General features: G+C 49.9%; 2 protein-coding genes across 2 annotated transcripts in view; both read right to left on the bottom strand.

Moving 5' to 3' along the window:
* Positions 1 to 12,136, bottom strand: part of PEA15 (proliferation and apoptosis adaptor protein 15) — a 54,252-nt gene extending 42,116 nt beyond the window's left edge. The window contains exon 1 of the mRNA XM_081841470.1: positions 11,981 to 12,136. The gene's annotated coding sequence lies outside the window, so the exon portion shown is untranslated. The remainder of the gene's footprint in view (positions 1 to 11,980) is intronic.
* MRPL24 (mitochondrial ribosomal protein L24) overlaps positions 1 to 22,468 on the bottom strand; it is a 291,126-nt gene that overhangs the window by 234,630 nt on the left and 34,028 nt on the right. The window lies entirely within an intron of this gene.

Raw genomic sequence — 22,468 nt, 5'->3', positions numbered from 1 at the left:
TTCTGGAGTGTTTCTGCCTAGCTGCCATGTGTCCTTGAGCTCAGATTGTGCTTCTGGCATTACGGAGGGATGCAGAAGTAAATTGAGATGTCTTGCTCCGAGCACTTTCGCTCCCGGCCCCACCCCTGGCATCCAGCCCCCAGGCTGCCAAAGGCATTTCCCGCCACCTGCTAGAGTCCAAGTCCGTCAAGGCAGAGAGCTGCCCTGTTGCACAAAGTGCCATATGTACATTGATGGCACAATATTAAAAAATCCCGCAGCAACTGCCTTCTTGTGAGGACGTAGGAATCTGCCTGATCCTTCCTGTAGTTCACCAGTGTCTCCTCAGAGTAGCAGTGGCTCTGCAAAGCACCTGCCAGGCCTGCAAAAATCACACCCGGCCAGACCAGAGAGGCTCCCTGGCCTTCTGCATCCCATGCACACTGAGCAGGGTCCCTGCCCCAAATACTGTTCAAAGTTGCCAAGAGGGTGGTGAGCTCAAAAGCATAACACCCAGAACATGGAGCTGCCTGTGGCAACATGGACAGAATGCCAAGGCACAATGCAACCTGCAACTTTATTCTTATTATTCCCCCCCATCTGAACGGGTTGCCCCAGCCACTCTGGGCAGCTTCCAACAGAATATAAAAATACAACTTGACTTCCTGCTACTCTGTCCTGGAAAGAAATGCTTTTGGTTGCACTTTTGAGCTGAGCATCAGTGGACTCTTAACTCTCAGCGCTTTCCTCCAAGGCTATTCCACCAAAAGTCAGCCTGTGTATGAGGAACGAAAAACCAGAAAAGTATGGCCCCCAGCCGCCTGCCCTCCCCGGTAAAGCTTGGCTTCCTCTTTGATTCTAAACATCACAAAGATCAGCACAGGAGTTTCTCCAGAGTGGGCTGAAGCAACACTCATGGAAATGAATAACACTGAATTGGAAAGGAAAGGAATTTATCGTGGAGGACAAGACTAGCAATGGCGACTGCCTGCCTGTGATGACTTGGTTCTGTCTTCATGGTTGGAGGCAGCAATGGTTCTGAATGCCGGTTGCTGGAAACCAAAGCACAGGAAAGGGCTGCAATTGCACTCGGATCCTGCTTGTGGGTTTCCCATTGGGGCATCTGGCTGGTCACTGTAAGAACAGGTAAAGGGTCAAGGGACCCCTGACCATGAGGTCCAGTCGTGGCCGACTCTGGGGTTGCTTTACTGGCCGAGGGAGCCGGCGTGCAGCTTCCGGGTCATGTGGCCAGCAGGACTGAGCCACTTCTGGCGAACCAGAGCAGCGCACGGAAGTGCTGTTTACCTTCCCTCCGGAGTGGTACCTATTTATCTACTTACACTTTGACGTGCTTTCGAAGTGCTAGATTGGCAGGAGCAGGGACCAAGCAACGGGAGCTCACCCCGTCGTGGGGATTTGAACCACCGACCTTCTGATCGGCAAGTCCTAGATTCTGCAGCTTAACCCACAGTGCCACCTGCATCCCTGTAAGAACCAGAGGCTGGACTAAATGGGTCCCCTTGGGCAGCTGACCCAGCAGGCTCTTCCTTGAGTCTTATGTTCTCACAAGTTGCTTACCAACTTAACCATCGGCCTCAAGGCTGAACTACACCACACTTTCTGGGTGAGAGACGTGCATTTTAAGTTGGACTCTGTTGTTGAACTGGAAAAAGAAGGAAGAATTGGGTAAGGGAGCCTTCTTGCACTTCTATGCATTCTCATTCTGTTATGTGTGGCAGTTCTGACATATATATTTTTTTAATCTCATTTAAATGAAGAGGATTAAGCTCTGGATTCTTCCTATAGTTTCTGAGCCTGAAAATCTCCAAAAACAAGTATTTGAAGAGCAAAGGGAAGATCTAAAAAAACAAAACAAAGCAAAACCACTCTCTGGGAGACCCAATCAAGGATGAGCAAGCCCATTTTGCTTTTATTCACACAGCCTCCTGCTGATGACAACAGATGAAACCAGGTGGCTGCCTTTATATCAAATGGCTCTTGAGCGCGAGGCAAGTGCTGTTGAAGGAGGAAGGTCTGATGCTCTTGGAGATGCTCTGACATGTGCAAGATTCTTTCCCTGGCATCTGTCGGCTAATCTGCTGTGCAGAGCAAATGGTTTATAAAATACAAGAAATCCTGGAGAGGGTGCCTGAAGGAAAGGATATGGGGCCGGTTGAGACTACTGATGGCTGCAATGCTTCTGCATAAGTTGCTGGAAACTGCAGGAAGGGAGAATGTTCTCATGCTCAGGTCCTGCTCACCGCCTTCCCATGGCCACTGTGAGAACAGGATGCTGGCCTGGCCTGAGAGGCAGACACCAGTTTCCATGTTTTAAATAAAACATGATAAGGGATCTCTTTGGGGGTAGATTAAAATCCATGCAACACTCCAGGGAAAGACGGTTGCAGCGGGAGGCTGGGGCGACGGCAAGCAGCCCCTGCCCGAGCCGCCAGTCACTGTTTGGCGAAATGAACTCAGCCCCTAGAATGACAGGCAGCTCTGCTAAGGTTCTGGGACAGCTGGGTCTGGGAGCCAGGGAGGTGAGCAAACAGATGTGGAAGGAAGGAGTCAGGGAGACAGCTCCGCGGGGACTATTGGGAGGGCAGAACAGGCACCTGGATGCAAAGGGCCTCTGACGAGGGGTGACACTCGCTCGAAGGGAACAGAGAGGAGAACATGGAAGTGGGGGGAGAGAAGACTGGTGAGGAGAGACGGGCTTGCAACTGAACAGGTTCCAAGCAGGGCTGCTGCGATTTCCAGGCTCACAAAAGGGGCGATCTTCCTTCGAAACCCACCCGACAACAAGAAAATGAAACTGAACCGAAACCAGATTCTGCAACTGTTCAAGAACATTGCACAGATTTGCTCCTTTTGCACGACTTATGGGTTCAGGATCAAGTGTGAGAGAGAAAGAGGGGTGCGGTGGGGGAAGAGGGCAGGAAATAGATGCCGGGCAGGAAGACACAACCACACTTTGACCACTGGAAAGTCCACCTCAGCCTCCCCATATTTCCACTGAGACAGCCAGGCTAATCTTGATGGCCATAAGAGCTAGAAACTTGCCTGGGCTGTTTATTTAAAGATGAAAACATGCCCACACGTGAAAGAAATCCTCCCAGGTTCCTGGACACAACCCACGCTTGATATTCACACAGGTTACATGGATGGCATTGGCAGCTGGAGGAGCAGCATGGTTAAAGAGCAAGTCCTGGTTTCAAGCTGAAGATCAGCTCTTTCGTGGTGGCCTCAAACAATCCTTTGGCTGCAATGGGAATCCCTCCCTCCCTTAATTCAGGATGCTGCAGTCTACAGATGCCTGCCCTTTCCCCTGAGCTGTAAAAAGCACCTTCAAGCGGGTGATGGGAGGTGACACTGTCGTCTTCCAGATGTGCAAAGAACCACCTTCGCCACACTAAACGGGACAGCAAGCCTCACGCTCAGATCTGAAGCATAAATGGGAACCTAGGAAGCTGCCTTATAAGGAGTCGGACCCACTACTCAATCTAGCTTAGTAATGGCAACACTGACTGGCAGCAGTTTGCCAGAGTTTCAGGCCTGGAGAGGCTGGGGATTGAGCGTGTGGTGTTCTGCATGCAAAGCTGCTGAGGTTACAGCTGGTCCCTTTAAAAACAAACTAAGATTGTAGTCCTCTTGGTTCTGAAGAAAGGGCTAATTCAACAGGAACAGAGGGACCTTCCCTGTACCAGACAGGACCCCTGAGCCCATTTAGCTCAATTTTGTCTTCGTAGATGGGCAGAGGCTCGCCGGCGTTTCAGGAGACCCACCCTCGGCCCTATCTGGAGAAGCTTTCAAGAACTGGACTTGGAATCTTCTTCATGCTCTCCCCATTGAGCTATGATGGCTCCCTCCCTCCTCCTCCTCCTCTGAAGGAGGCCTAGCTTAGCTTGTCATTGTTGTTGTTTAGTCATTTAGTGGTGTCCGCCTCTTCGTGCCCCCTGGACCAGAGCACGCCAGGCACTCCTGTCTTCCACTGCCTCCCTCATGTTAGTAGCTTTGAGAACACTGTCCCACCATCTCGTCCTCTGTCGTCCCCTTCTCCTTGTGCCCTCCATCTTTCCCAACATCAGGGTCTTTTCCAGGGAGTCTTCTCTTCTCATGAGGTGGCCAAAGTCTTGGAGCCTCAGCTTCAGGATCTGTCCTTCCAGTGAGCACTCAGGGCTGATTTCCTTCAGAATGGACAGGTTTGTTCTTCTTGCAGTCCATGGGACTCTCAAGAGTCTCCTCCAGCTTGTCATTATAATGTATATATACCAGGGGCTTTGAGATGCATATAAAGTCAGGCTCAGCATTATTAACTGGACTTAGATAAGCAGCTGACTTTTAAATGGGTGAGCTGAGATCAAACAATCTGGCACACTCCCATTAAAAGGAAGAGAAAACCCCCCAGCTCTGATGTGCAGCCTGTCAGCCAAGAGGCAGCGTCCCAGGAAGGGCAACGCTTTGGCCCAAGACGGCTCCAGCCTCCAGCTGACCTTCTGAGCTAGCTTTGAGCTGCAGGGCCTCCCTCTCATTTTTGCAATATTTTGTCCTGGTTCTGCCAGGCAAGAGGAGGTTTCGTGGGCGCTAACGCCTTCTCATCCTCCGACATTTCTAATCCCACAGGTATTCTGCTCTCCCTGCCACCCAGGTTATCCTTTTTCTCCTGTAGCAAAACACACTGGCTTATTTTTGCCAAGTTTTTCTTCCCAGAATTACTGACTCCTGTCCTGGAATATTAGTGGAAACAGGAGAGGGAAACATCAGAATTGTGCACCCAGTCAAAAATCTGGGGAACGGATTAGGTCAGAAGTAAGTAAGGAATTCTAGTTTAGTATTTTGTCAAGATGATGCAAGTGCCTTAACAGTTAAAGGGGGCGGGGGGGGGAGACAATGCACATTTTGTAAAGTTGCATCTCGCAAAATGCACTGGAATATTTTTTAGGATTCTGCAAGCACGTTTATTAACTGCGATGATGTCTTTTTGATGGGGGTCTGATCCAAAGGGAGACACACACACAGAGCTGCCCCTCAGCCTTCTTCCTTGCCAATGAAGCTGATCCACACTGCAGCATATAAACCACAACTCAGAAGTATATAATTGTAGAACTGGAAGGGGTTCCCCAAGGGTCATCTAGTCCAACCCCCGCAGAGCAGGAATCTCAGCTCAAGCATCCATGACTGATGGCCATCCAACCTCTGCTTAGAAACCTCCAAAAAAGGAGAGCCCTCCACCTTCCAAGGTTGTCCTTACTGTCACAAAGTTCTTCCTAATAATGTTTAGTTGGAATCTCTTTTCTTACAATTCGAACCCACTGGTTCAGGTCCCTGCAGCAACAGAAAACAAGCTTATTTAAAGGATTGCCTCGGAAAGTGGAGGACCCTCCTTCACTGGAGGGTTTTACGAGCGGTTGGGTGGCCATTTGTCATGGATGTTCTGGTTGCAATTCTTGCACTGTGGGGGTTGGACTAGATGACCCCTGGGGTCCCCTTCTAACTCTACCATTCTATGATTCTATGAACTTCAGAACTGAGGGAGGGCTTTAGTGCATTTGAGTTATCTGCGCAGCGGAGTTCGCTTGCAGAAGTGGCCCTGGGGGTCTTGGAACGAGCTCTTCCGAAAGCCAAGCGGAGGCGAAAACTTTCTGTCCACTATCGGAACCCGAAGGAAGGAAGGAAGGATGAAAGACGACTGGAAGCTGTCAGATGAACTGGGAGCCTTTTAATAGGCACAAAACTGCCTGGGGGTGTGTGGAAAGGGAAGAGGCTGAACGTGAAGGATCAAGGATGTTCCCACTTTGGAGAGCAGGCCATAGACAGGGCCACCTGTGCCTCCCAGCACAACCATGAAGGATCTGACGGAAGGCGAGGCAGCTGAATCACCACAGAGAGGATGACAGCCCTTGTCATGAGATGCAGAAACCACGCGAGTCCAAAGCAAGGCAGGCAGAGAAAAGGGTTTCAGAAGTAAGAAGGATGTGGATAAAATTCAACCGAGGGGGGAAGGGCAATTGCCGAATGACGCACACAGGGGGGAAAATATATATAAGCCAATCTCTTATTTGCCTGCTATCAGTGGTGTTCTGAGTTGGCTGCTGTCAATCAAGGGGAGAGATCTTAAGGCTGCCTTTCCCCTCCCCCTTTAACCTGAAAGCAGTAACTTTCGAATGAAGGAACGGAGGTGAGGAAAGGAGATATTCATTTATTTATTAACTTTATATTCCGATCCCCATCTGAAGAGCACACGGCGGAAGAGCATAAACTTACAAAATGATGACATAATAAAAATGAAACAAAAACCAGTGACTCTCCCCTCTGGCAAACACACTGAAAGGGCCATCGATTGCACCTCGAAATGTGCAGTGAAGGGACCAGGTGAGTCTACCTGAGGAGAGCACAGGTAGGAGACAGAGAGGCTTTGACCTGGCCTTGGCACATCAGAAGGGAAGTGTCCCCATGCCGCAAGTAGGGTCAGTTTGGAATGCCTCTTGGTTTCTCCAGCCCAAGGGCCACATTCTCTTCTGGGCAATCTTCCGAGGGCCACATGCCAGGGGTGGGTGGAGCCAGATGGAAATGTGGGCGGGGCAAGGGAGGTGACTGTCCCCCTTGTACAGTTTCCTCGTACACACTCTGCATCCTCCATCCATGATCAGGGCCCAAGGACACATCCCAGCCAGACAAAAATATTTGGGGCTAGTGAGGGGCGCATGTGGCCTGCAGAGTCCCAAAGGGCAGATTAGAGAGAGGCAGAAGAGACTGAGAGCGGTCGCCCCAAGTTGTCAGGGGTGTGCAAGAAGCCGAAACAACTTGGCTTTACAAGGGCAGGACAGCATTTTGGAAAGCACAAATGAAAGCTTGGAGACCACAAATTATTTGAGGGAGGGAAAGGCAGTTAAAGGTGTGAGCTGTGAACCAGGATGCTTGTTCTTTGAATCCTGCCTCTGTCTGCTTTTGTCCTTCTCTGTAATATGGGGGTGATCACTTTGCCACACCCCGACAAGGTTGTTGTAAAAATGAACTGGCCTAAAGATGTCATTTTGGAGAATTTTGGTGCATTGTGTGAAACATTTTGAACAAAAGCCCTAACATAAAAGGAGGCCTGTGGGCTCAGATCAAAGGTCGACCTATTTCAGCACCCTGCGGTGAACACCAAACTCACAACAGGGTGTGACAACAGCAGCCCCCACAAAAAATGACCTCCAGACCTAAACAAAGACTAAGCACTAAAGCAATAAAGCCCAAACTACGTCCTGCAAACAGAAGTCAATATAAGAACATCAGAAAAGGCTGGCGGCTGGGTCAGGACAAAGGGGGCTCATCCAGTCCAGTTTTCCCAGGGGCCAACCAGCTGCCTTAAGGGAAAGTCCACAAAAACAGAACTGGAGTTTAACAGCGACACTAGTCTCCCCTCCTTGCGATTTCTACAAACCAGCAGGACTGAGGGAGGGACCCACAGTGATAACTTGCAAGTCAGTTTATTAAGATGGTCCCAGACGGCAACTAAGACAAAGTGTGCCCTCTCTGGGGGACCCAGATGACAGCAGATCCCGCCCCCCACAACACACACAGCAATGACTCTGCAGCAGCAGCTTCTCGTGGGACTGGGTTGTCTGAAGGGGCCCATTGTCTAGCAAGACTCCAACGCCGCTGTCCGAAGCGTGATGGTATCTGGACTCAGCGGACACAATGGGCCCCTTTGCTGGAGCAGCCCTGCTTCCACGTGGATGTTGCAGCGCGGACATTGAAAAAGTCAAAAGTCACGGTGGAGCGAGGAAGAGGCAAAACCAGCCCGACTCTGCGAATGACCCACGTGGGGCAGCGGGACCGCAGGAGGCAGTGACAGTCACCAACCTGGATGGCATGAAAAGAGGGCGAGCCAATTCAGAGAGGAGGTTTTGGAGCAATGTTTCCGAATACCAGTTGCTGGAAAACACTGGAGGCAGAGTTGCTCTTGTGTTCGAATCCTGCTTTCAGGTTTCACACACAGGCACCTGGTTGGCCACTGTGGGAACAGGATGCTGGATGAGATGGGCTATGGGCCTGATCCAGCAGCCAGGCTCTCCTTACACTTTTACGACTTCAAGGGATGCGAGCGAGGCAGCGTGAGCCACCCAAGAGATAATCCTTTGCAAGCCCACCTGCTCTGCTAACATCCTTTGTGTTTATCCTCTGCTGCCTGTAGCCATGATGGCTAAAGCGGCCTTCTCCTTTCTGTGGGGACATCCCACCCCCATCCTGACTCTGCCACAGTTCTTGGAAGTGATTCACGTCCGACAGGGGTAGCTAACGTGGTCCACTATTCTGTATGTTGCTGGACTCCAGTTCCCATCAGCCACGGCCAGCCTGGCTAATGGGTCAGGAAGGATGGGCATTGGAGCCTGAGAAGACCAACATCAGCTACTGACCCTCATGCTACAGATGTAAGAAAAGCCCTGCTGCAGTTCAGGACAAAAGGGACTCATCTAGTTGAGCACACTATTCTTATAGTGGCCAACCACATTCCCTGGGGGAAGCCCAACAGGATCAGGCCCAAAGGGGGCACAGCTAGCCCAGCATCCTGTTCCCACAGCGAAGAACCAGATTTCCCCATGGGAACCCTGGAAGCAGCACAATCTTTGGCACCTCCAGGTAGGGCTGGGAGAGACCCTGACCTGGAATCCTGGAGGGCCACTGCCAGTCCGTGTAGACATTACTGGGCTAGATGGACCAACAGTCTGACTCAGGATAAGGCGGCTTCCGATGTTCCTGGGACAGGAGCACAACAGCTGTGTGATCCCAGCAACTGGTATTATTCAGAGGCACGATGCTGGAGGAAGGAGGAGCGCACCCACCCTTGCGGCTCATAGCCACGGCTGGTCTCCTCCTCTGGGAAGTGATACAATCCTCTTTCCAAGTTTTCCAAGCTGGGGGCCATCGCTACTGCCTCCTGGGAGAGTGAATGCCATAATTCAGCTCTGCACAGAGCATGGAGGGCGGATTTGCTTTGGTTTCTCCTGAATCTCCCAACATTTAGCTTCCTCAGATGTCCCTGAGTTTAGTACAGTGGTACTTTGGGTTACAAGGGACGCGGGTGGCGCTGTGGGTTAAACCACAGAGCCTTAGGACTTGCCGATCAGAAGGTCGGCGGTTTGAATCCCTGCGACGGGTGAGCTCCTGTTGCTCGGTCCCTGCTCCTGCCAACCTAGCAGTTCAAAAGCACGTCAAAGTGCAAGTAGATAAATAGGTACCACTCCGGTGGGAAGGTAAAGGGCGTTTCCGTGCGCTGCTCTGGTTCGCCAGAAGCGGCTTAGTCGTGCTGGCCACATGACCCGGAAGCTGTACGCCGGCTCCCTTGGCCAGTAAAGCGAGATGAGCGCTGCAACCCCAGAGTTGGTCACAACTGAACCTAATGGTCAGGGGTCCCTTTACCTTTACCTTTTAACCCGGGTTACAAACACTTCGGGTTACGGACTCCGCTAACCCAGAAGTAGTACCTGGGGTTAAGAACTTTACTTCAGGATGAGAAAAGAAATCGCATGGAGGCAGCAGGAGGCTCCATTAGCTAAAGTGGTACCTCAGGTTAAGAACGGACCTCCGGAACGCATTAAGTCCATAACCAGAGGTACCAGTGTATTTTGAGAGAGGGAGAAAAGCTTCTCCCCATCCACTTTCTCCAAGCACGGACAGGAGTCTCCTGCCAAATGAGCCCAAGGTGGCCCAAATTGCAAAGCATCACAGAAGCACCTGTCCAGCTATCCCTGAGGAGCAGATGCTGGCTTAAATGCACCTTTTGGCCTGGTCCTGCAAGGCCCTGGCTTCTGACCGAGTGTTATTAGAGGAGCCCATTTCAGCTTGAGCAGGGTGCATTTACCCAACATGATTTATTTATTCCGTCTGTGTGGAGAGCGCATCTCGGTGGCTGCCTCTCCCGCTCCGAGGCACGAGGTATCATCCCAGAATCCTAGAATTGTGGGGTTGGCAGGACCCAAAAAGGCCAACTCCCCGAGATGCAAAAGTATCCAAACACCGTTTGCAACGCCACAGCAAAACTCCAGCAAAGCGGGATCCACCGTCCCTGTCAATCAATATCAACTAAGCATCAAAAAGGAGGCAACAAATCTGCAAATCAGCAGGACACCAGGACACTGACACACACACACACACACACACACACACACACCCGTAAACAGAAAATGACCATAAAATAAATGAAAAGTTGGTTATAGATAAAGAACAGTCCCACCTCAGGGCTGTCCACAACAGAATGCCAAAAAGACAAAGGCTTTTTCATGTTCAGTTGGTACCTCAGAAGGCAAAGAGATGCTCAGGAGGACATCAGGTGGGGAGGGGGAGAGGTAGTGGTGGAAGGAATACCATGCCAGGGAAAGAACTGAAGCTTGATCTGAATGAACAGCTTGAGGACTAGTCCCTTGAATACTCTGAACCCAGTGACTGAGGGGTGGCCATCTGATCTGCTTCTAGTTCCCTCTTGGCTAGGGCAGGGAGAGCCGAGGGAAAGAGTTTGGGTGCTGTTCCTGCCGACCAGGGTGGACATCCCCATTTGCTGACTGAATTTATATCCTGCCTGTTCTCCAGGGAGCTCAAGGTGCTTTCTCCAGAGCACCATCCTCACAACAACCCCAGGAGGTAGGCTAGGCTAAGTGCGGGGGATTTGAACCCGGGTCTCTCCCACATCCCACACTCCACAGCCATATCCAGGCTGGTCCCCTTTACAGAAGGACTTTGCTTGGCCGTTTATCACCAGAGTTTAGGTAGCAGAAACTCCCAGGTTCATATCTGCACGCAGCTGAGAGTGCTGGTGGCTCATTCCTGTTTTCCCGAAGTTTTCTTCCAGGGCTCTGCTTTGCCTGCCATAGAACTGTAGAGCTGGAAGGGACCCCTGGGGACCATCTAGTCCAACCCCCTGCACTGCAGGAATCGCAGCTGTTCTTGGGCCTTCTCTAGAGTAGAGAAGGTCTACCGTGGCTCCCTGGCAGAGCCCCTGCTCTGCTTGCAGACCACGCCAGGCTCAATCCCCGCTGGCATCGCCAGGTAGGGCTGCCGAGCCAGGGCTGCCAGCCCGTGTAGGAAACACTGAGCCAGGTGGACCCAATGGCCCAACTCACTAGAAAGCCGCTACCTATGTTTCCTAGATTTGAGGAGGAAGTGGCAAACTGGGAGGAGCCCCGCCCTGTGCCTGGTTCCTCTCAATTTCGAGCTCCTTGGGCAGATGGCATCAAGTCGGGCTGACCAGGGGCAGAGTTAAGTTGCAGGGGGAGGAAATAAAAATGGGGGCCCGAGAAAGAGCTAAAGAGTTAGACTAGGCAGCAGGGACAATGCCCCGTTGGGCTCTGGCTGGCTCTCAAGGCGGTTGGCACTTTTAGAGTTTTGCCTGCACAATGTGGTTCACTTTGGGCTTTCTTTTTTAACGGGGGAGGGGGCCAGAAGGGGAGAGGGGGCTGGCGATGGCCTGGGAGCCCCGAGAGCAAATGCGGCCGGCAGGGTGGGGGCAAAGGAAGCTGGGGGTGGGGGGGGTGGGCGCCGAGTCCGGGGCAGAACATCTGCTTTGCATGCATAAGGTCCCGGGTTCAAATCGCCCCTTGTCTCCATCGACATCTCCCTGAACTTAGAGCCTGGAGAGCCGCTGCTGCTGTTGCTGCTGCTGCCTGCCAGTGTGGACAGTCCTGAGCTTCTCTGGTCCGAGTCAGGCGACGGCTGCTGAGCTCTGTCCAGAAATCTGCCAGGGCAGCAGTCCAAAGAGGAAGCGGCAATGATTCAGCCCGGGATCTGGGTTTGAGTCACCCTCAGCGGGCGAAGGGGGCTCCCCGCCTTGGGCGCGCCCCGGAAACGGGGCTCTCTGCGTCCCCATCGTCGCCCCCGACTCCCCATCGCCCCAGCCCTCCATCAGCCCCCCAGCGGGCGGGCGCGGGCGAGCCTCTGGCCATGTGCAGAGAGCACGGAGTGGCTGCGCCCCTTTCGGATGGATCTCTCCCTGGCTGAGCCGGAGGAGAGGCGCTGGACTTACCGGCGGCAGGAAGCGCCGGAGCAGGATGGGTCCCCCTGGGCACGGCGGGCAGCGGCGGCGGCGGCGGCGACCTCGTCCCCCTGCCCTCCCCGGACGGGACGCGCCTCTCCAGCCGGGCGCAGCGGCAGCGGCGGCGGGCGAGCGTCTGTCTGTCTGTCTGTCTGTGCGCGGCGGCGGCGGCGAGGCTTCTCCTTCGGCGCTGGGCGGCTCTCCGGGTCACCCCACCCTCCTCCCGCTCTGCCCTCCTCCGCGCCGAGTGATGTCAGCGGGGGGAGCCGCGGAGAGGAGGAGGCTGGCGGGCTGGCTTTTTGTGCTGATGCGCGAGGCTTGGCAAAGCAGGAACCCGAAACCAGCCCCTTTCACACGTGACGCTCCGGAGCGCGCGTCTCGCCAAACGACCCCCGCAGACGAAAGGGCTCTTTGGAGGGGTCAGGAGACGGGCAGCCGCCCCAGCCTGGCCGGGAGAAAGGAGGGCAGCAGCGGGCATCACCTCCCGCCGCCCCATCTTAAAAAAAACAACCAAAAATAGCCCTAAACAATTAGGGAAGACGCTGGTCCTTTCGGATGGCGGCCCCTTTGTCCTCTGCTGGGGGCAGAGTGGTCGGAAGCAGCCATATACCGAGTCAGACCCTGGGAGTGCATCTAGCTCAGCGTCCCCAAGAGAAACCCAACTTTTGCAAAAGTGGCTGGAACAAGTCCTTCCGAACCCGAAATGCTTCCTGGTTTTTGGAGTCTGCATTGAAACCACTTGGTATCTGCTCTGATTGTTGCTGGTGTCAGGCCTGAAGAGCTGGTCGTTATCAAGGCTGCTGTGAGTGAAGACAGGGTGCTTGAGTAGATTAGCACCAGGACCACGGCCTCTTGGGCCTGATCCAGCGGCTTTATGACTCCAGGTGAAGATGCCCAGCCTCCTGAGAGACTTTTAAATCCACCTGATCTCAGATCTGTTCCACGCTTTTAGCTACCTCTTTGCATCTTCTATGGTTCTCCACTCCCTGCTGCTAAATTTTTCATGCAGGGCTGCATTTACTGTTTCCCATTGTTCCATGGCAGTTATTGTATTTTTAATGTTTTGTTGCTTGGCATCCAAAGCGGACATTGCGTTTGGGCAGCAAATGAGTGCTGTAGATAAATATAGTCCAAAATACCAAATACTATTTCACACCAGCCTAAACATGCTGTTAAGAAATAAGGAAAGATAATTGTAGAATAAATAAATACTAAATACCGTTGCATGCCAGCTGTCAAACACAGCCAGGTGGCCAAATGCTGTTGCATGTTAACTTTCAAGAATAACATGGCATGGCCTCGGTGCAGTATTATTCAGTACTGAACTAAAATGCCATAAGGCGTCAAATGCAATTTATTTGCGGGATATTCAATAAAGGTTTGATTGAGTGAATGTGTAGGGCTGGGACACCTATGAATCTTTTGATACTGTTGGACTCCCACCTCCCAGCAGCTTCAGGATGGTCAAATATGGTAGGAGTTGGGAGTCTGGCAACATTCAGAGGGCCACAGATATTCCCCGTCTTTGGACAAGGGTACATGTGACCCCCAAATGCTTGGGTACAAGTTTCATTTTGGCTGCCATTTGCTTGCTCAAAATCCACCAGCTGGGTTTGGAGGAAGCTAGCAGAGACATCACCTTGCCAACAAAGGTCCGTATAGTAAAAGCTCTGGTTTTCCCAGTAGTGATGTATGGAAGTGAGAGCTGGACCATAAAGAAGGCAGATCACCGAAGAATGGATGCTTTTGAATTCTGGTGCTGGAGGAGACTCTTGAGAGTTCCATGGACTGCAAGAAGATCCAACCTCTCCATTCTGAAGGAAATCAGCCCTGAGTGCTCACTGGAAGGACAGATCCTGAAGCTGAGGCTCCAAGACTTTGGCCACCTCATGAGAAGACTCCCTGGAAAAGACCCTGATGTTGGGAAAGATGGAGGGTGCAAGGAGAAGGGGATAACAGAGGACAAGAAGGTTGGACAATGTTCTCAAAGCTACCAGCATGAGGGAGGCAGTGGAAGACAGGAGTGCCTGGCATGCTCTGGTCCAGGGGGTCACGAAGAGGCGGACACCACTAAATGACTCAACAACAACAATTTCCCTCTCCCATCAGCTGATGCAGTTGCATGGGCCAGGGTGGGTGGGACCTTTCCCATGTTAAGTTATTGCCTTCCGTGCTGCCAGGAAACCTTCTCAGTGTGACTTGAGAAAGAAAGGAGGAACTCGAGATCTGAGCAAGCTGCACTTCTTTCCTCCCGCTGTTCCCCTGCGCACATCGCCCTGTGGCCGGCCATGAGACGGAGATGAGATCAGCTCTTACACTTGCACTTCCTGAGATCAAGCGGCAAGTTTCCATCCACAGAGGGATTCTCAAGAACCTTTCGAGACAAAAGAAGGGTGGCAGACGAAATTAATGGCCTGTGCAGAATTGGACAAAATGACAGGAAGGATTCGAAACCTGCGGGAACAGAGATTTACAGAAGATTGGAAGAAATATATGAACTATTTGAAGAGCAACTGTAACCAACAAATTACGCCAGTAGGACTACAAGAAGTTTTGTGAGGAGAAATATACGAAGTGTTACAAAGTAGAAAAAGATAGAGATATTGGTTATGAGTTTGAAATGTAATAGGGAAAATAAGAAATGCATACTAAGAGATTAGATTGGAAAATTTTCAGACAGGATTGATGGAAGTCAAAAAAAAATGAATAAGATGTAAAAGTATGTTTAATTACTGTTGAAAATGATATGTTAAAACACACACACACACATAACCTTTCAAGACTCATAGCCTCTCCCCCTCCGTGGGTTTGTCCAGTCCTCTTTAAAAGCCACACAGGTTGGTGGCTCCTGCAGATGTGAGTTCCATAGTTTAAATTTGTGCTGCGTGAAGAACTTCCTTTTGCCTGTCCTGAATGTTCCCACGTCCAGCCTCCTCAGACACCCTCAGGTTCTAGTGTTAAGAGAGAGGAAGGACCACGTTTCTCTAGCAGCTTTCCTGCAGAAAAGTCACGGCAAAGATGGTTTTATTTCAGGGGCAAGTGTGGAAATGATGCCAGCAAAGTGCAAGTAGATAAATAGGTACCGCTCTGGCGGGAAGGTAAACAGCGTTTCCGTGCGCTGCTCTGGTTCGCCAGAAGCAGCTTAGTCATGCTGGCCACATGACCCGGAAGCTGTATGCCGGCTCCCTCGGCCAGTAAAGCGAGATGAGCGCCGCAACCCCAGAGTCGGCCATGACTGGACCTAATGGTCAGGGGTCCCTTTACCTTTTTTTACTGGGGGCTTCTTAGGGCTTTGGACTTTTGTCCCTTTTTTTGCCTGTTGGGTTATGTTGCTAACCCCTTCCCCACCAACCTTTCGGCATTAGGAAGGTGGGGGGGGGTGGAGAAGCCCTGCGCCTCATCCAAAGCCCTGCAAATTAATTTGGTGTAAGAATATTTTGCCAGGTGGTGCCTTTTCACTAGGCAAACAGCACAAACGATGTCTCCCAAGTTAAACTCTTCTTCATTTTTTTTTAGACTTCCGGGTTGGCGCCTCCGGTAATGGCGGAATTCCTCTGATCGGGAGGAATTTGCCTCGTGGAAATCCGGGTCTGGCCGCCACGGCAAAGGCGGAGACCCACTAAAAATCACAGGCGGGTGAAGCCTGTGAACGTGGATTCATCTGGCACCTTTTGCGCCTTCCCTACTCGCGGGGAAACCCAGTTTCGGGGATCCAGAGCGACGTGGGGTGAGCGGCGCGGTGCTTCGAATTGACTGCTTTTTCCACGGAGCGAAGCCGCATAGCTGTTGCCAGAGAGCGCTTACTTTTTCCTGTGGACAATTTGATCTTAAAGCAACTACCCATGAGTAGAGTGAAGAATTGGATTTTTAAACGTCTTAATTTGGCACCGAAACGGGGAGGTTCAAGACAGGAAGTCCGCCTTCCCCTTTTGTAAATAGACTGAAGCAAAGTGGCTGCAAGCTAAAGTCTTGGAAAGCCTACTGTAAAGGACTAAATTTCCATCAGTAAAAAATATTAAATCCCCCTTGGAAGCAGGAGAAGAGGGGGGAAGTTTTGGATTGTATATGCCTGCAGGAGAGAGTGAAGGAAGTTAAAATACTACCGCTCCGAACCTGGAAATGGACTGCTAGTAAGACTGATGTCTTTTGGAATGCTCATTGACCGTGACTAGAACTTTCACTGACAGTTAGTTAAATAAGGAATACATTGTTTCCACTGTCTCCGTCTGCGTTTAAAAAGGAGTAAAAGTAACTGAAAATTGAAACTAACTTTATTGTTTGAACTGTGTTTAAAAGGACTAATACAAATAGAAACTGTTTCCCTCTAGAGGAAGCCTTTGAAACTGTTACAAGAGCTGAGCTGGGGGAATTTCCAGCTGCAAGATAAAAAGCTGTGAGATTCTGGGACTGACCTTGAATCGGTTAAGAATGTCGACAGAAGAGGCCTTAGCGGTCGTATTAAGTAAGATAAATAACTCACTGGAACAGCTTAACAAGAAGGTGGATGTGGTAACTACCAAAATTGATAACTTGGGACAAAAAGTGAACATCAATATAGAAACTATTCAGAAATTGATACAGGAATCTACTTTGACATGGCAAACTGCGGAGAAAGCTAGGGAGAAAGTTGTTGCCGTTGAACCTAAAGCAGCACAGTTGGAGAGAGAGAGAGTCCCAGCCTTACAGATGCAATTTGATGACCATAAGTTGATGCCTTCTACGACTGAATTTAAAGAAAATCAGATTTTGAGGATTAGAGCCCTACCTGAACTGGAGAAGGAGAGTTTGATGGATTTCATCACGCAGGAATTTGCTGATCTTTGGGACCTGGAATTGGGTCAAGAAGAGATTAAAATGGTGAGGGCCTTCAGACTTGGAAGAGGAGGGAAAAAAGAGAAGAACAAAATAAGAGACTGTTGGAACTACCAGAAGAACCTAGAAGAACAACAGTCAAGAGTGGAAATTTTGAAAGACGTCCCGAAATATCTTTTGGATCTTAGGTTTAACTACGGAGATTTGGTTGCCCTGTTGAGAAGGAATAAAATCATCTCTAGGTGGGAGTTTCCCCGAGATCTACTCTTCAGCCTCAAACAAAGGAAAATAAAAATAAGATCAGTAGAAGACAAAGTTAAGTGCATGTATAAATACGAAGAAGACTTGCAGAAGGGACTTGGAAAAGAGTTAAGAGCATCAGACAGAAGATTACCAGGTTGATGGACTATATGGAATTGGCGGAAATGACTGGCAGAATCCGAGACCAGGGAGAAGAGACGGTGGAAGAAGATTGGAAAAAGTTTAAAGACTATTTATTGAAATATTGTAAAATTAATGAGTGTTAGAAAAATGTTGGAATGAAGTTATATGGCTTTAGCAGAAATGTTATAAGGAATTAAGTATAAATAGATTATTAGAGTATGAAAGGGAAAATAAGGTTAAAATATGTTAAGATAACTATATGACAGAAAATAGAGGAAGATGGAAAGGAATTGCTGAAACAATTAATAGAAGTGGAATACAAAAAGGGAAGTGTGAGGAGGTCGTTGAAACAAGTGAATGAAAGATAAGATATTGAAATGGTATGATGTGTGTTTTAAATTGTTTTTGTTTGGTTTGGTTTGGTTTGTTGTGTTGTGTAATGTTTATACATTGTATTGTATTGTTTTCTTTTCTCTTCTTTTTATTCCTTTCCTTTTTTTGTAATGTTTAAATGTAATAAATATTATTTTTTAAAAAATAAACTCTTCTGTTTTTTAAAAAAGAGGACAGAATCCAGAGCCCCCCCCTTCCTCAGGAAATAGATCTCGGGGGGGATCTTTCAGATCATCTGTGCGCCTCGCCGTCACACCACAAGATTAAGGGCATAAAAGGCTTTTACAAGGCTTGGTATTAATAGACTGGCAATGTTTCACATGCATTTTTAATGTAAACGTTGTCGGGGGGGGGGGTGCAGAACAGAGAAGAGAAGAAAAATCCCCCAAGATTCAAATGGCTTCTTTTTAAAACCACAGACCTTGTTCTGTGGCTGCAGCAAAAGATGTCCGGACCGCTGACCATAACGTTCATTTGTAGTGTCATTGGGGCGGAGAGAAGTTGACATTAAATGAGAGTTGGCAATGAACAGTGTGGAGGGGAGAGGACATCACATTTGGTTCCTTCACTGAACTAGAAGGCCCCCCCTTGGGCCTGATCCAGTAGCCAGGCTCTCCTTATGGAACCTCCAGGTCCAGAGGCAGTCTATCCAGAGTCCTGGATTCTTAAGGTTCTTTGGCCACGGTGAGAATGAGATGCCGAACTTGATGGGGCTTCCTTGGGCCTGACCCAGCAGCAGCCAAGCTCTCCTTGTGTTCTTAAGGGCTGCAAGGCAACTTTAACTGCTCAACCTGAGTTTACCTGGATGTGATTGAATCCCACCTGAAAAGAGCAAGGGGTCAGTATGCCCTTTGCCTGCTGCCTGTGTGCAAGTGATGGAGGCCTCCTTCTCCACCTGAGTCTTTAGCAGGCCCTCTGCCTCTGAGTTATGGTCTGCCCCAGCCCCGGGCATGTGTGTGCGAGAGAGATTCTATCATAAGCAGTGCCAGATTTATGTATAAGCTAAACAAATATAGCTTAGGGCCCCACTCTCTTGGGGGCCCATAAAAAATTAAAGGGGAAAAAACCCATTTCCAAAATATAAGATAAAAAGCAAATAAAATAAAACCTACATGCAGCAACAGTATTTTGTGTTGTGTAGGCTCCTATGAATTATGAATTATGTTTTGAATTCTGGTGCTGGAGGAGACTCTTGAGAGTCCCATGGACTGCAAGAAGATCAAACCTCTCCATTCTGAAGGAAATCAGCCCTGAGGGCTCCCTGGAAGGACAGATCCTGAAGCTGAGGCTCCAAGACTTTGGCCACCTCATGAGAAGAGAAGACTCCTTGGAAAAGACCCTGATGCTGGGAAAGATGGAGGACACAAGGAGAAGGGGACAACGGAGGACGAGATGGTGGGACAGTGTTCTCGAAGAGACCAGCGTGAGGGAGGCAGTGGAAGACAGGAGGGCCTGGCGTGTTCTGGTCCAGGGGGTCACAAAGAGGCGGACATGACTAAACAACAACAGGCTCCTATGATGTAAGTAATGGGCCCCCAATCATTTTAAGTTAGAGCTTAATAATTATTTCACTATTAATATACTTCTTAATTGTATTTCACTATTACAGGTAATATACTTTTTAATTGTATTTCAGTTCAACAATTACTTTGATAAAATACATATTTTGTAATGTGCAAATGGCTTGAGATGCCTAGTAGGTCCATAAATTACCATATAGCATATATTCAACACAAAAAATAGTGACAACTTGTAGTTGACAAAGGACAGCTGGACATATAAAGGGCCCCATTACCTTCTGTAGCTTAGGGCCTCATCAAACCTAAATCTGGCCCTGATCATAAGTCACCAAAACAGCAGAAGCCCAAATCCCAAGTCTGATATGTTCTTTAATGTGTTGATTTAATTCAGAAGAGGGCTGTTGTTTCCTTAAGCAGGCAAGCCCCCGTCTCAGGAAGCATAATATTCAGGTGAGACATTCCGCAAGGTTTCATGGAATTGATAACTCCGGTCTTACGGAGACGTGTTTTTACCCTAGAGCAGGACAAAAGAGACCCCTTGTCACCTGTCTCTGTCACTCAATGGGCCTCCCTTGGCCTGATCCAGCTGCTCTTCTGATCTTCTTTTGCCCCTTGCACTTTGTTGAAGACCACCCCTCGCTCTCTGTCTCTGCCTTCTTTTAGCCGTCTGCAAAATGGGGGTAACCGCAACCCACCCTTCCCACCAGGGCAGCCCACAGCATCTTGCTGTGAGGGAGAGGCGGTTTTTAGTGTGCTGTAGGAATGATGGATCGCCGCTTCATTTCCAAGCAGCACATGATGCAAACTTGGGACTCGGAGCCTGAATATTCTGTTGCTTTAGCATACATTATTCATATGGACCCATCAATGTGCGCACGAAACTGCCTTTGCTGATGGTGGCGATCTCTCTGCGTTTATATTTTCCGTAAGTGTCAGGCGGTGCCGAATGCGGGGGGCACTCGGACCAGAGCAGGGGCTCCCCAGGTGGGTGGCATTGACCCCTTGACCTGGGGGGATGCTACGAGGCAAGGGTGGGTCGCTGGAGGAGGAGACGACTATCAGACTTTGAAAAGCTAGTACCACCGGGCCCAGCTCATCAGTTGTGTTGAATTGATTAAACTAAACCATTTTAATTGGGTCTTGAATAAATGTACTGTTGTTTCTGTTTTGAATTTTATTGTGTTATTATGTTCCTTTGTAGCAGGGATGCGGGTGGCACTGTGGGTTAAACCACAGAGCCTGTTGGTCTTGCCGATCAGAAGGTCAGCGGTTCGAATCCCCGCAACGGGGTGAGCTCCTGTTGCTCAGTCCCTGCTCCTGCCAACCCAGCAGTTCGAAAGCACGTCAAGGTGCAAGCAGATAAATAGGTACCACTATGGCGGGAAGGTAAACGGTGTTTCCGTGCGCTGCTCTGGTTTGCCAGAAGCGGCTTAGTCCTGCTGGCCACATGACCCGGAAGCTGTATGCCGGCTTCCTCAGCCAGTAAAGTGAGATGAGCACCACAACCCCAGAGTTGGTCGCAACTGGACCTAATGGTCAGGGGTCCCTTTACCTTTATGTTCCTTAGTGGATTGGATCGGAAATTGACGATAAATGAGATTAAGAGAAACAAAAATTTGTTGGAGAATTGTTACACTATATTGAATTGAGTGGTTATAAATTTGCAAATAAGATGATAATTTGCTTGAAAAAATTTATTAACGATGTAAGTGGGAGCGGGAGACGTGAGGAAGTCCAAAGAAGTTATGAAATTTTGTTAAAACAAAGCAATGCTGTTTATTATCTTTGTATTTCTTTTATAAAAAACCCTAATAAATATTTTATATAAAAAAAAAATATGTTCCTTAGTGGGTCGTGCAAACTGTGATTCTGTTTCTAGGGTAGGGTAAGGGGATCTGGGGATGAGTTTAAGGGACCAGGGAGGCAGTCTGCCACCCCCAAAGAAGTTTGGGAACCATTGGACCAGCAACCGCATTGGACTTCTTATAGTCTACAGGGCGCAGACTTGCAACCCTCCCGGTGTTCTCCGATTCCATCTCAAGTGGCATAGCCAGGGATGGTGATGGTGGCAGCTGGACTCCAAAAACATCTGGAAGGATCTGTCCTGTCCCTGGCGTGGAGGAAGGGCTGTGGCTCAGTGGTTGAGCACCTGATTTGCTGGTGGAAGATCCCAGGATTCCAGACACAGCTGGTAGCAACTTCTGGGCTGAAGTCCTGGACAGCTGCTGCCAGCCAGTGTAGACAAGACTGGGCTAGGTGAACCCTGCAGTCTGACTCAATACAAAGCATCTTCTTGCGTTCCTGTCTGTGGTGTGGAACAGATGGCCTTGGGAGATGGCAAGCTCTCCTTCCTCAGATGTTTTTAAGCAGAGGTTGGGTGGTCAACCATCAGGGGTGCTTTAGTTGTGATTCCCTGGGGATCTCTTCTAGCTCTACAATTCTGTGATATTATGACTCCCTGTTTGGCCTGATCTGGAGAGGCCTCTTCTCACGTTCTTCTACAGAGGACACCTGATGCAGAAGGTGGTGGCCACTTTCATGGAAAAGGACTCCCTCTGGCAAGACTGGCAAGATCCCTGGAGGAGCTAATCCAGCAGTATTCACTGTGCACCCCTGAGGGCGACGATGATAATTTTATAATTTGTACTCTGCCCATCTGACTGATTTGCCCCAGCCACTCTGGGCGGTTTCCAGCACACTTAAAAACATCAAACATTAAAAGCTTCCCTAAACAGGGCTGCCTTCAGATGTCTTCTAAAAGTCAGAGAGTTCTTTTTCTCCTTGACATCTGACGGGAGGGTGTTCCACAGGGAGGGCTGCCACTACCGAGAAGGCCCTCTATCTGGTTCCCTGTAATCTCACTTCTCACAGGGAGGGAACTGCCAGAAGGCCCTCGGATCTGGACCTCAGTGTCTGGGCTGAACAATGGGGGTGGAGACGCTCCTTCAGGGATACTGGGCCTTTGAGGCCGTTTAGGGCTTTCAAGGTCAGCACCAACACTGAATTGTGCTCGGAAACGTACTGGGAGCCAATGTAGGTCTTTCAGGACCGGTGTTATATGGTCTCAGCGGGCGCTCTGTCACCAGTCTAGCCGCTTTGTGCAACCAGATGTGCACAGGACCCTAGTGGGTGCATGGGCAGCCTCACCCCCCCCACAGCACACATCAGTGCCCAGAGGTGCCCCCTCCCACCTCACCCCATCTGGCTCACTGCTGGTGGCCTCTCTCTAAGCAGACCCCTGGCGGTGTGCCGTTTCCATGGCGCAGTTGACGGTGACCCTGGCAACTGCAGGAAAACAAAGGAGGACAGAAGAGCTGGTCTTGGGGTGGATCAGGTTCCCTCCCTCCATCCTCAAAAATCTCTTTCTCTG

The sequence above is a fragment of the Podarcis erhardii genome, assembly GCF_964252035.2.
Source record: "Podarcis erhardii genome assembly, chromosome: 15".
NCBI classification, from domain to species: Eukaryota; Metazoa; Chordata; class Lepidosauria; order Squamata; family Lacertidae; genus Podarcis; species Podarcis erhardii.
Note: the sequence above shows the minus strand (reverse complement) of the source record. Positions and strands in the feature narration are given on the sequence as shown.